Source organism: Camarhynchus parvulus, chromosome 3 (genome assembly GCF_901933205.1).
Source record: "Camarhynchus parvulus chromosome 3, STF_HiC, whole genome shotgun sequence".
NCBI lineage: Eukaryota > Metazoa > Chordata > Aves > Passeriformes > Thraupidae > Camarhynchus > Camarhynchus parvulus.
The window spans coordinates 46761104-46773445 of NC_044573.1; the positions used below are offsets into that span (position 1 = coordinate 46761104).

The 12342-nt window shown below is 37.9% G+C and overlaps 1 protein-coding gene across 2 annotated transcripts in view; it reads right to left on the reverse strand.

Annotated features, from left to right (window-relative positions):
• Nucleotides 1–12342, reverse strand: part of LOC115902443 (SAM and SH3 domain-containing protein 1-like) — a 531864-nt gene that overhangs the window by 247245 nt on the left and 272277 nt on the right. The window lies entirely within an intron of this gene.

Below are 12342 nucleotides of genomic sequence, written 5' to 3' on the forward strand. Positions count from 1 at the left end.
ATTCCTTTGAACTCCTAGGACCTTCTGAGAAGGCAACAGTTAATCTGACTGCGCATTCACTTTTTTTTGGAATGCTGTGGTTCACTAAACTACAACAGGATAGTGCAACACCACCACAAATCCCCATAATTAGCGTGCAGACTTGTAGGTGTGCTCTCTACCAAAGGACTGTAGAGGCCAGAATCACTACCTAAAAAAAGATGAGTGTGCATCAATACCTCTTTTTGATGCAATCACTTGTGTTATGCTCTGCTATGACAAATACAACACATTAAGGGGGAAACTATACTCTCAAACTGTCTTTAAAATATGAAGTACAGTATTTGGAGTACATAAAAAAGGGTGATCTAAGAAAATTTAGTTTGGAGAACATGTACAAATTCATATGAAAAAACCCATGATGTTTGAGTCTACAGATGAAGCGGCAACAGTTTTCTTCCTGCAGTGCTAATACTGTCTCTATTAGCACAAAAGCCCCAGTTTTAGGAGGGATGCCACCTTGAAACCCTCTGAGTAGCACAGGACAGACAGGGTTAAAAAAGCTGTTGCAATTCTGTGAGTGTTTAGATGCAGATTTTTAAATTTATCTTCATGTTCTTATGCTGAAGCTTCAATCTCAAAATTGCTTCAAATTATGTAAAACCAACTGTCTCAATTTTTGAATAACATATAAGCACATCCTGTGGTTAAATATTAAAATACTGACTGATATGATCCTGTAACGTGTTAAATCTCCCTGATCTAATCCGTGCTTTTGAGAAGTACTTGACAGTTCTGACTTGCTCTGAAGTAAAGCAATCCTCCAGCTCATTACTGGGAGAAAGAGGAAGATTATGGGAAGGGATTTTGATGCCTGATTTCACAGAATCACAGAATGACTAGGTTGGAAGAGACCTTCAAGATAAGTGAGCCCAACCCATGCCCTACACCCTAACACTTAAACTAAACCACAGCACTGAGTGCCACAACCAGTATTTTTTTAAACATATCCAGGGATGGTGCCCACCACTTCCCTGGGCAGGCCATCCAGTACTTTATCACTCTTTCTGAACAAAACTTTTTCCTAATATCCAACCTATATATGCCTTGGCACAGCTTAAGACTGTCCTCTTATTCTGTCAGTTGCTGCCTGGAGAAAGAGACCAACTCTCACCTGGCTACAGCCACCTTTCAGGGACTTGTAGAGAGTGATAAGGTCACCTCTGAGTCTCCTTTTCTCCAGGCTGAACACCCCCAGCTCCCTCAGCCGTTCCTCACAGGGCTTGTGTTCCCAGCCCCTCACCAGCCTTGTTGCCTCCTGTGGACGCACTCAAGCATCTCACTGTCCTTCCCAAACTGAGGGGCCCAGAACTGGACACAGCACTCCAGGTGTGGCCTCACAGCGCCGAGTACGGGGGAGAATGACCTCCCTGCTCCTGCTGGCCACACCATTCCTGATACTGGCCAGGATGCCATTGGCCTTCTTGGCCACCTGGGCACACTGCTGGCTCATGTTCAGCCGGCTGTCAACCAGCACCCCCAGGTCCCTTTCTGCCTGGGCACTGTCCAGCCATACCAGCACTGCAGAGGGTTATTGTGGCCAAAATGCAGGACTCAGCACTTGGATTTATTAAACTTCATTTTATTGGATTCCACCCATTCATCCAACCGTTCCAGGTCTCTGCAGAGCCCTCCTACCTTCCAACACATTCTCCCAGCTTAGGGTCATCTGCAAATTTACTAATTAAAGACTCAACACCTTCATCCATGTCAACAATGAAGATATTGAACAAAACAGGCCCCAGCACAGACCCCTGAGGGACACCACTGGTGACTGGCCCCCAGCTGGACGCAGCACCATTCACCACCACTCTTTGGGCCTGGCCATCCAGCCAGTTCCTAACCCAGCAAAGAGCGCTCCTGTCCAAGCCATAGGCTACCAGCTTTTCCAGGAGTGTGCACAATGTGTTGCCTATTTGGACAAAGGCCTTGCCTATGTCCAAATAGGCAACATCCACAGCCTTTCCTACCTCCACCAGGTGCGTCACCTGGTCATAAAAGGAAACCAGGTTGGTCAAACACTACCTACCCCTCCTAAACTCATGCTGGCTGGGTCTGATACCCTGGCCATCCTGTAAGTGCTGCATGGTGACACTCAATATAAACTGCTCTGTTACCTTACTGGGTACTGAGGTTAGGCTAACTTGTCTATAGTTACCAGAATCCTCCTTCCCACCTTTTTTGTGAACGGGCATCACATTGGCCAGCTTCCAGTCATCTGGAACCTCACCAGTGAGCCAGGAGTGTTGGTAAATGATGGAGAGTGTCTCCACAAGCTCATCTGCCAGCTCCCTCATCACCCTGGGATGGATCCCATCTGGTCCCATAGATTTATGAATATCCAAGTGTCTCAGCAGTTTTCTGACTGCCTCCTCCTGGATAACAGGGGGACCATTCTGCTCCCTGACACCATCTACCAACCCAGGAGGACAGTTGTCCTGAGGACAAGCCATCTTCCCACTGAAGACTGAGGCAAAGAAGGCGTTAGGCACTTCCGCCTTCTCCTCAGCTGCCGTTACTGAGTTCCCGCCCACATCCAGTAGAGAACAAAGGTTGGTCTCACCTTCCTTTTGCCATTAATATATTTGTAAAAACATCTTTTGTTATCCTTTACAAAAGTTGCCAAATTAAGTTCAAACTGAACATTTTAGGGAGCCATTAGTATTTTACAACCCCTCACATTATATGGAAACTGTTTTGCGAACTCAACTATACCAGATCTGACAGAGCACCTATTCTTAACACTTTTTTCCTGCTTAAATAAATGTCCTGAACTTATCTTTTTCCTCAACCCCAGCAGTATCTTCAGTTTTGTTCAAATGCATTTTCAATAACTGGTTTTCTTTTTGCAAAACTGAATTCAACTCCTTAGTAGAGCTGTTACCATCACTGCTGTGTGATAGTAAGTTGTCATATCATGGTTTCTTTTAATAGCCTCTTCTAAAATATACAAACATGTAATTTAATGTATCGTTACATATTCTGAACCGTCCTATTTTTCTTCAGAAATTTATGCATTTGCTGCCATACAGCTCCCACATTTGATGTAATATATTTTTACAAGTCAACAGATTAAACCAAAGCTTCCACAATAAGATGATTTTCAGTTACTTTGTAAATCAGAAAGAAAAGCTGCTACTGCTGATTATGTCAAGAGGTTAAGAAAATACCATGCTTCATAAAAGAAAATGAAGAAGAGCTGAGCAAGAGGATATTTAAAAATATATAACTGAAATATGTAATAGTTTGGGAAATAGAGAAGTATTCATATGTTTTCAGACAAAAGTTTCTTCAGACTTTAAAAAACCAGTTATAAATCAAGAAAGAAAACTAGTCCAGGCAAAGAAATTTTCATAACAGTTCCCAAAGAATCAGAAATTAATGTACAACCACAAATGCAGTCCCAGAGTCATGCTGTTCTCATGGTAAAATACTAGCTGCAAAAATTTTGAATCTTGAGCAGCAATCTTGTCCACTCCTACCAACAAGGAACATCCACGTTTCAGATCCCAGCTGGGTACCATGCCATCCCCAGGAGGGGTGGTGAGGGGGGGCTCCCTCTCACCACAGGCCAGCTGAGCAGCCTTCCTGGGCTTCCCCCACCTTCCTTCTGCTGTAAACAACACAACCCAAGACAAAAGCCCAATTAAAATAAATCCTTGGTGTAATCAATGGCAGACAGTTTTTTAAAATAAAAACTATTTTTGTTCCATAAAACAGTAAATTGACTCAAAATAAATCAGGTTAGTGAGGAGCATGTTTTTGATTTTCTATCTAAATTGCACCCTGCAGCACTGTTTTCCTTGTGAACTATAAAACATGGTCTCTTCAGCAGACCACAGCCCAATAGGTCTATGTATTTTACAATATAATTTGGAAACAAGACTATCCGTGAATTTAGAAATTCCTGTGGACACGTGTATGTGTCATCTGGTTATTTTTCAATAATAAAAAAACTAAATGCTATTGCTGAAAAGGAGTCCAACTTTTGAAGAGAAAAGAATCTGTTTCAAAAAGCATATAAAATGACACAGAAACAGGCAATTACCTTTTATGAAAACCCAGAGACTAACGTTCATGTGAACATGGCTATTTATACTGACTTCTTTTTTTTTTTTCTTGATCTTTTGATATTTCTTGGAAGTATAACATGACACTGAGATCTTTAGGGAAAACATGCATCATCAAGCATAACTATATTGACTTATGTTTTTGGCTGGTAACAAGATTTATTAGTCTTCGAGATATAATAATGTCATGGATTTGCTGAAGTCAATATGTCTCGTGCCAATAAATCTTGATATTGGCAAGAGCAGTCAATGCCTACTTAGGATTTTTCCAACCAACAAAGCATCCTGTTAATATCAGATCTGCTCTCATGCAATAAGCAGTTCCTCTGATACATTATTTTGGCAATGTAGTCTGTTTTATTCAAAAAGCAAATTTCATTCCAAGTCCCATCACTTGCTTAGCTGATGACTGGCTTTCAAGAATAGAGTCAGGCAGAGAGGGGCACAAAAAAAGCTTTGCTTCCCAACTTGGAAAGGGCATGAACAGTACATTCTTGCACTTATTTCAGTGTGATATTTTAATGTGAAATCCTCTTGTAAAGACCTGGAAAATAAAATTTCTCTGGGCATGGCCAAAAACTGGAAAAGAAAATAAAACTCTTTTTACCTGATGATAGCCAAATCTGAAACTTTCAGAGATATTTATGTTGAAGCTGTATGATTTTGTTACAATAACATTTGCTTCAACAATGTTGTACTGTCTTCACCAATGCCAAGAGTGCTATCTTTGATGTGAAATCAAATAATGACAACAACAATAATAATCTGAAAATCTTTATATCTAATGCAATTTCTCTAGCTAATTTTTTCACACACTCTAATTCACTTCTAGGTTATTCCTTCATATAACTGACCAAATCTTAAACCTAAAATTTTCTCCTATCATCCAATCTGATATACCTTTTCCTGAAAAAAATAACCTCTTCATAAGATGTCATAACATTATATATTATACATTTTCAAAATATAACCCTAACTTTGGTAGGGGGAAAAAAATCAAACTTGTCAAAACACTTCTAATATTTTAACACTGGTTTGTAATTTAACTCTACACTTACTAATCTGTGCAACAAAATATGGTGAAATTCAACGTCTTGATGGATCACTCATGGAAAACTGAAGTAATTACCCTCATTCTAATATTCCTATTTAAATGCATGGAAAAATGATTAGCTGAAAGTTCTTTATGTAGGAGAAATGGCATCTGCTTAATATTTATGCTAATGTGAAATACCTCTTACCCTAAAGGTTAAGGGTGATGCATGAATGAAAAATTAAAGCAAATAAAAACAATACAAATAGAAATTCCTGCTATATAATGGCATTTTAATTAATTAATTTTTTTTCCTGTAGCATGAGTGTGACGTTATTTCTTGGGCATAACTTTTGCTGATATAGGCATAATCCTATGAAGGTCTCTTTTTTAATTTTTCCTTCCTCCTCCTCCTCCTGTTGCTGGTAATGCATGTGAGATCTAAGTTGGGTTTAATGCAATACATTAAAGACATCTGATAGTCTCTTTAGGGCATATTCAAAGCCATTCCTCATATGAGCCTGAAGTAAGAAATGAGTAACATAACCTGAGTGTTGGATAACTCTCTATCTGTTCCCCACCATACAAGCCCAGCAAAAGAACCAAGAACTATACCAGCAATTTGTCTCTCCCATCTCATCCAAAAACTTGCACTTCAGTGAACAGTCCTGGGCATACTGGGGCACCTTTTCACCCCAGTATGTCCAACCAAATGTTTGCTGCTATTTGTTCTTTCTCTGTGCACACCTCCAAGAGGAATCCAATTTCTTTTTCTTGAATGCTCCTCCCCCATGTTTAATTGAAAATTGCAATTATATCCCTGATTATCTTTCTCTTCTTCAAGCTTCATCTTCTTAAGACGAGCTGGTACGTAAGTTATATTGAGTAGAGAGAAGAATATTGCACGAAATTTGGGTGAGGAGAACAAGAGTTTTATGAAGCTGTAAAAGGAAACCATGACAATTTGTTTTGACTAATGAATTAAGAAAAAAAGACTGCAGTTTTCATGACAAGATCAGATAACAACTAGAAAAAAAAGATGTTAAAAGAAACTGGAAAAAAGATATGAAGATGTGTGCCATCTTAAAAGGAAACAAAAAGGTATGAAATCTCTATGCAGACTGTACCTGTATATCTGATAACTAAATATTGAATTTTCATTATATACCTATACCTAATATTTACATGACTATCAATAGCAAATTCATGAACCAAAAAACCTAGAGAAAAGTTCAGTAAAACAGAGGGTGGCTAGTGGGAAACTAAGAACTGCTGAATTTTTGCATGACCAGGAGCAGAAAATTAAAAAGAACCAGTAGAATATTTCTTACTTATTCATCACCATACAGAGTTTTTAAAATACCACCACAAACATATAACTTAAGCAATTCACTGACTGTCTCACAGAAATTAGAGAGAAAACAATGCTGGCACATAAGCTAATGTCAAAGATATCATCTGAACTAGACATTAATATTTACACACATTAACTATTACATTATTACTTACACTTCCAGAGATTGCACTAAAGGGAAATCTCTCATAAAAATATATCACAGCATGCAGTAGAACTAAATTTGAGCAGTGTGCTACAAACAGCACTACCTGATAATGGCTTTCAGTTCAATGACCAGGATGCAGAGCAGTTCCTAATTTTAACCATCACCACCAAGTTTCAGAGAGCTTAATTCAAAAGGTTTGAGGCATAATGAAGCTTAAAAGATTCTTTAAATTACTAACAAATGAATGAAAATATTTGAAATCCAATGAAAGAACCGAATTTGGCTGTATTTGACACACAGTAGCATCTTTAAATCAGACTGCCAACAGCCAAAGTTTCTTTTTAGTCTTATTTAAAAATCCAAATCCCTCTCCTCGTCTGAGATCTAACAGAAACTTGACGTTAACTGAGTAAGCAAGGGGAACCTACTGAAGCTCATTAAAGACCATGAGAAAGAGCTCTTAAACATTCATGAGGTACCTAATATTGAATAACAAAACCAAACAAACCCTATCATCCCCCAAACAGCAAAAAGCATAAAACCCCACTATTCTCCCTGCCCCACCCCAATTACTGACTTGTTTTTACACACTTCTGAGTTCTGCTTCTGCACTAAGTCCTTTATCAGAACTAATACAGTGGCTTTAAAAAATACAACAATTAAAAAAGGAAAATCTTTCCAATCTTTTTACTTGTTTTTCCTCTTTAAATCTTTTTTCTCTTTAATTTTCTTGAATTAAGTACAAAACACTAACAGCAGGGGCCAAGTTTAACCTTTTATAGCTATTTATCACCAAATTTTGTACTGTGATCAACTTTTTTTCAATTTCTTCTTTGTTAAAATGAAGATCTTAGATGGATCTTACCATTAGGTACACCACTGAATTTTTACTACTGGAAATCAAACCCTATCAGTTTTAGAAATAATGTTTAACACATTAGAATATAAATTACTGAAACCATAATCCCTCTAAAATGAAACAGTGACAGCTGCTAGCTGGCAGCTGTAATAGAATTGAAAAATATAGCTCTGTAGAACATAAGCTGAATGGATTAATATTTTATTTGCTCAAGGAGGAAAGAATTCACATGGCAATGTGCAACCCTAGAATGGATTGCACTCAATAGGAAACACCTTCTCAGTTCACATGGGGGGTTCAGTGTTCTTGAGTTTTGAGAATTTATCTCACTTCCAAATCCTGGGTGTGCCCTTTAGGTAACCTCTTTCTAATCCTTCCCATTTGATGTTAGCAGGTGATAATCTCATAGATTTAACACCAATACTACAGTGGTAGGTCATATCAATCATTATACCTGTTCCACAAAAGAAATCTAAAAATCCACATATTTTAATTCAAGTCTGCAATGTGCTAAAATAATTATATTTATCAAAGAGTGTTTCTGTCAGCTGCTGAATTATGACTGCCCTTTATCACACACATTCTACCACAGGCAGGGTCTGGAAGGGTTAAAAAGGCATCATATAGGTGAGGATGTTGCTCTATGAACTGTAAAATCAGTACTGAAAGCAACTTGGCAAAGGATCTTAGGCCCTGGCTTAATTAAAGTTGAGCTTGTTGTGCAAGTAAACGACACACAGTTGGGATTTGCTCTCTGCATAATTTACACATCCCTTGCTGGCTTGCTCTCAAAGCATCAGAGACTTATTCTAAGGCAAGCCTTGCATGATTTGATTCAGAGGTCATGTCATTGGAATAAAAAGAAAGAAAAATTAGTCACTGATATGTTTAGAAAATCTTAGCTCAGAGTTTCAAAAGCCTGCACACTGTTAATTGTAGTATGCAGAAGAAAGCACATTTAGCTTGATACTGTGCAGTAGAAGAGTTCAAGATTCTGCACATAAGTGAAAGATTTATGTCTGACTCGGTTCAACAATGTGACAGTGTTCACAGGGGTTTCAGGTTGAGGGAAGAGACAAGGATTTGACTCTATGTTTTAGAAGGCTTGATTTATTATTTTATCATATCTATTACATTAAAACTATACTAAAAGAATAGAAGAAAGGATTTCATCAGAAGGCTAGCTAAGAATAGAAGAAGAATGAATGATAACAAAGGCTCTGTCTCGGACTCTCTGTCCAAGCCAGCTGACTGTGATTGGCTATTAATTAGAAACAACTAACATGGGTCAATCAAAGATCTACTTGTTGCATTCTACAGCAGCAGATAATCAATGTTTACATTTTGTTCTTGAGGCCTCTCAGCTTCTCAGGAGGAAAAATCCTAAGGAAAGGATTTTTCATAAAAGATGTCTGCGACATAACAATACTCTATATCAGAGATTTTTAGAGTGAAGTGTTACAGCTACTTATATTTTTTAATTATTATGGGTAAAGATCCTCAAATGTATTGATGTGAATGTAAATAGCTTAGAGCAAATGCATTTTTTAATTGAAAACTGTATATGTCCAAGTGTACCTTTCACATTTTGTGGGTCAAATGGGCTCTTAGATTCAAATTTCTCCAGTGAAAAAAACTGTATCATTCTATGTGCTCTCGAGCACGTGTGTCAGTTTGATGCTTTTTGGCTTTTTACCGAGATAGTAAAGTTATTATGCTCTCCATCTGTTGTTCCTTACACTGTTGAAGTTTGGTAACTGGCAACACTCTTAAATACACAGGGTATTTAAATACAGAGGGTCTGTAAGCTATCTGCACTTGCTGGCAGAGAAAAATATTTTCAAGAACTTCAAGCACAGAAGAATGAAAAAAATTAGGGTGTAAATTGATCTCATGTCATGTAAAGGAAAGTTATAAATCTGTGTTGTCATCATGTTTTAGACCAGAACTATACTTTTAAATCTTTTGAGAGTCAGTGAAAATGAAGTTTTCACAAAGACTGAAAACACCTATACTCTTGGCTTACATAAAAGAGACTAAATTTTACCTTTGACACAAAACCCAAGGGAGAAACTCAGAGTTGCAGGCAGTAACTCAAAGGAAAGGGGCATAGTGACAGTTTTATGGCGTTCCAAATCATTCCCACCTCTGTTACAGCTCAGGTACTCTGTAGCATAAAAGGAGCAGTGGGGAAGGATTTCTGCCTCAGCTCTCATTCATGTTTGGCAGCACTGGTTTGCTGCCCTCTGGGTTACAACTTATAGACCAGGACAGTGGTGCAGATGATATAGGGAATCTCCTGCCTATAGGCATCATCCATAATTTGGGTCAAAAATGAGCAGGGTGATACTTCATTAAAACATGCTTAGTCTTGTGTTTGAAGCAGTAATGCATGACTGCAAATAAAGACTCTATAAAGCACAAAAGAAAGAAAAAAACCTCCTTCCTTTTTCTTCTAAAGGTTTCAGTGCTATAAAATAGATCCTGTGAAAATATGCAAGCAAAGATGTAAGAACAATTTAAACTCAGATGAAGAACAAAGTAGTAAACCAATTTAACTGTATAAAAAGAAGGCCATAAAAGAAAGCACCACTGAGAAAGATTATTTTTTTCCACTACATACTGATCACAATCAAATCATGATTTATAAAAGAATTTTTGCAAATAGGCTTTGCACACTGGATTGTTCTAACAGGTCATGTTTTTTATGTGATTTCGGAAACCTTTCGTAATGACAAAATGTAATGTACAGACCTTGAGATTACTGCATGGTCATAAAACAAGGTGATTCCTCTTTCTTAAAATAAATTAATCTTAGAAAGTCATTCTCCTCAAGTTATGAGACATGGTTCTGGCACAGATCCTACTGCTCATTCTTTAACCCTCTCTCTGTAGCTCATTGCTCAGATGGAATTTCTGTTTTTCATACAAAGTGACTGATGTGAACATATTCACAAGAAACTTTTACAATCTATTTTTTAAACAACAACAAGGGACCCACTGGCAACTGCCTGTAAACCAAGTAGCATCTTAAAGGAAAGTGTCACAGAAAATGGCTTGTAATAGTAACTCTCACTGTGGAAAATCTGCCTCAATATCCAATAAAAGCATCATATATGTTGCCATCAAATTGCAGAGTATTTTTCATAAACAATATGCTACACCTTAATGACCAGGATATTTTGTATTTTTGTAAGTGCTCACAGGCAAGTCCTGTCTGACCAACCTAACCGCCTACTTTGATGGAGGGACGTTGGTGGACAAGGGAAGGGCTACACATCATTTATCTGGATGCCTTTGACATGAACCCCAAAACATCCTTCTCTCTGAATGCGAGATAAGGAGTAGGTTGCACAGCTGCATGCAAAGGGTAGTGGTCAATGGCTCAGAGTCCCAACGGACATCCAAAGCAGCATGGCCAGCAGGGCAAGGGAGGAGATTCTGCCTCTCTGCTCTGCCTTTGTGAGACCCCACCTGGAGTGCAACATCCAGCGCTAGGGTCCCCAACATAAGAAGGACATGGACCGGCTGAAGGAGGTCCAGAGACGGGCCATGAAGATGATCAGAGGGCTGGAGCACTTCTATGAGGAAAGGCTGAGAGAGTTGGGATTGTCCACCCTGGAGAAGAAGAGGCTCTGGCATGACCTTATTGCAGTCTTTCAGTACACGAAGGGTGCCTTGAAAGATGGGGACAAATGTTTAGAAGGGCCTATTGCAATAGAACAAGGGTGAATGTTTTAAACTGAAGGAGGGTAGACTTAGATTAGATATACAAAGGTTCGTACAGTGAGAGTGGTGAAATACTGGAACAGGTTGCCCAGACTGGTGGTAAATACCCCATCCTTGAGAACACTCAAGGTTACTCTGAGCAACCTGATGTGGATGGAGATGTCCTTGTGCATTGCAAGGGGGTTCAACTGGGTGACCTTTAAGTGTCCCTTCCAACCCAAACTCTCCTATGAGTCCATGACTGTAATAATATTTTTCAAAGAGCAATTCTGACCAAAGAGCTTAATAGACTGTCAAAAGAATTTATCGCACAACAGCTTCTAATTTCAGGAAAACCTCTACTCCTAGAAAAAGAATGGGAAATATACTGGAGATTTAAAATAAACACCAATAAAAGAACCTCAAAACAAAGAGATAAGGAAATAAAAAATACAGATGAAAAACTTTTTTAGTTTTTAAAAACATCAGTAAGTTTAACTTTGCTAAATTTTGACAACATGCACTGATACTTCTTAGGAATTTTTATCTAGATTTAGATCTCTATTTTTTGATCCCAAAACAAAACTTAGATGTTTGAAATTAATAGAAATAGATGTGAAATCTCATGTGAAATCTTGATTCTGTCAATTACAGTATTTCTAAAGGAAGCCTTTTTATTAATACCCCATGTTAGACATAAATGCCATTTTAAGTTACAATTTCATTGTTACAGATGGCACACATCATTGATCCCGTACCTAATAATTCTCAGGTTAACAATCATCACATACATTAGCTTGGGAAGAATAATAATCGTCAGAGTGATGGAATTTCTTACCAACATAGTCACTCATGGCTTTTTAAAGGCATGTAGCATACACTGTTGATCTCAATGGTGTGGAAGACAATGAAGATATATATATATATATATATATATAGATATATAGATATGTATATATATATGTATGTATAAAAGATCAATGGTCCATTAGGTTATAAATTTTTTGGAATTGGTCCAACAAAAGCTTTAATGATTTTTTATCTTAATTTAGCATACTTAATAATAATTTTTTGTAGCCTATTACTTTTATATCATTATAGACTCCAAGTCACTCCAGCCCACACAAACAA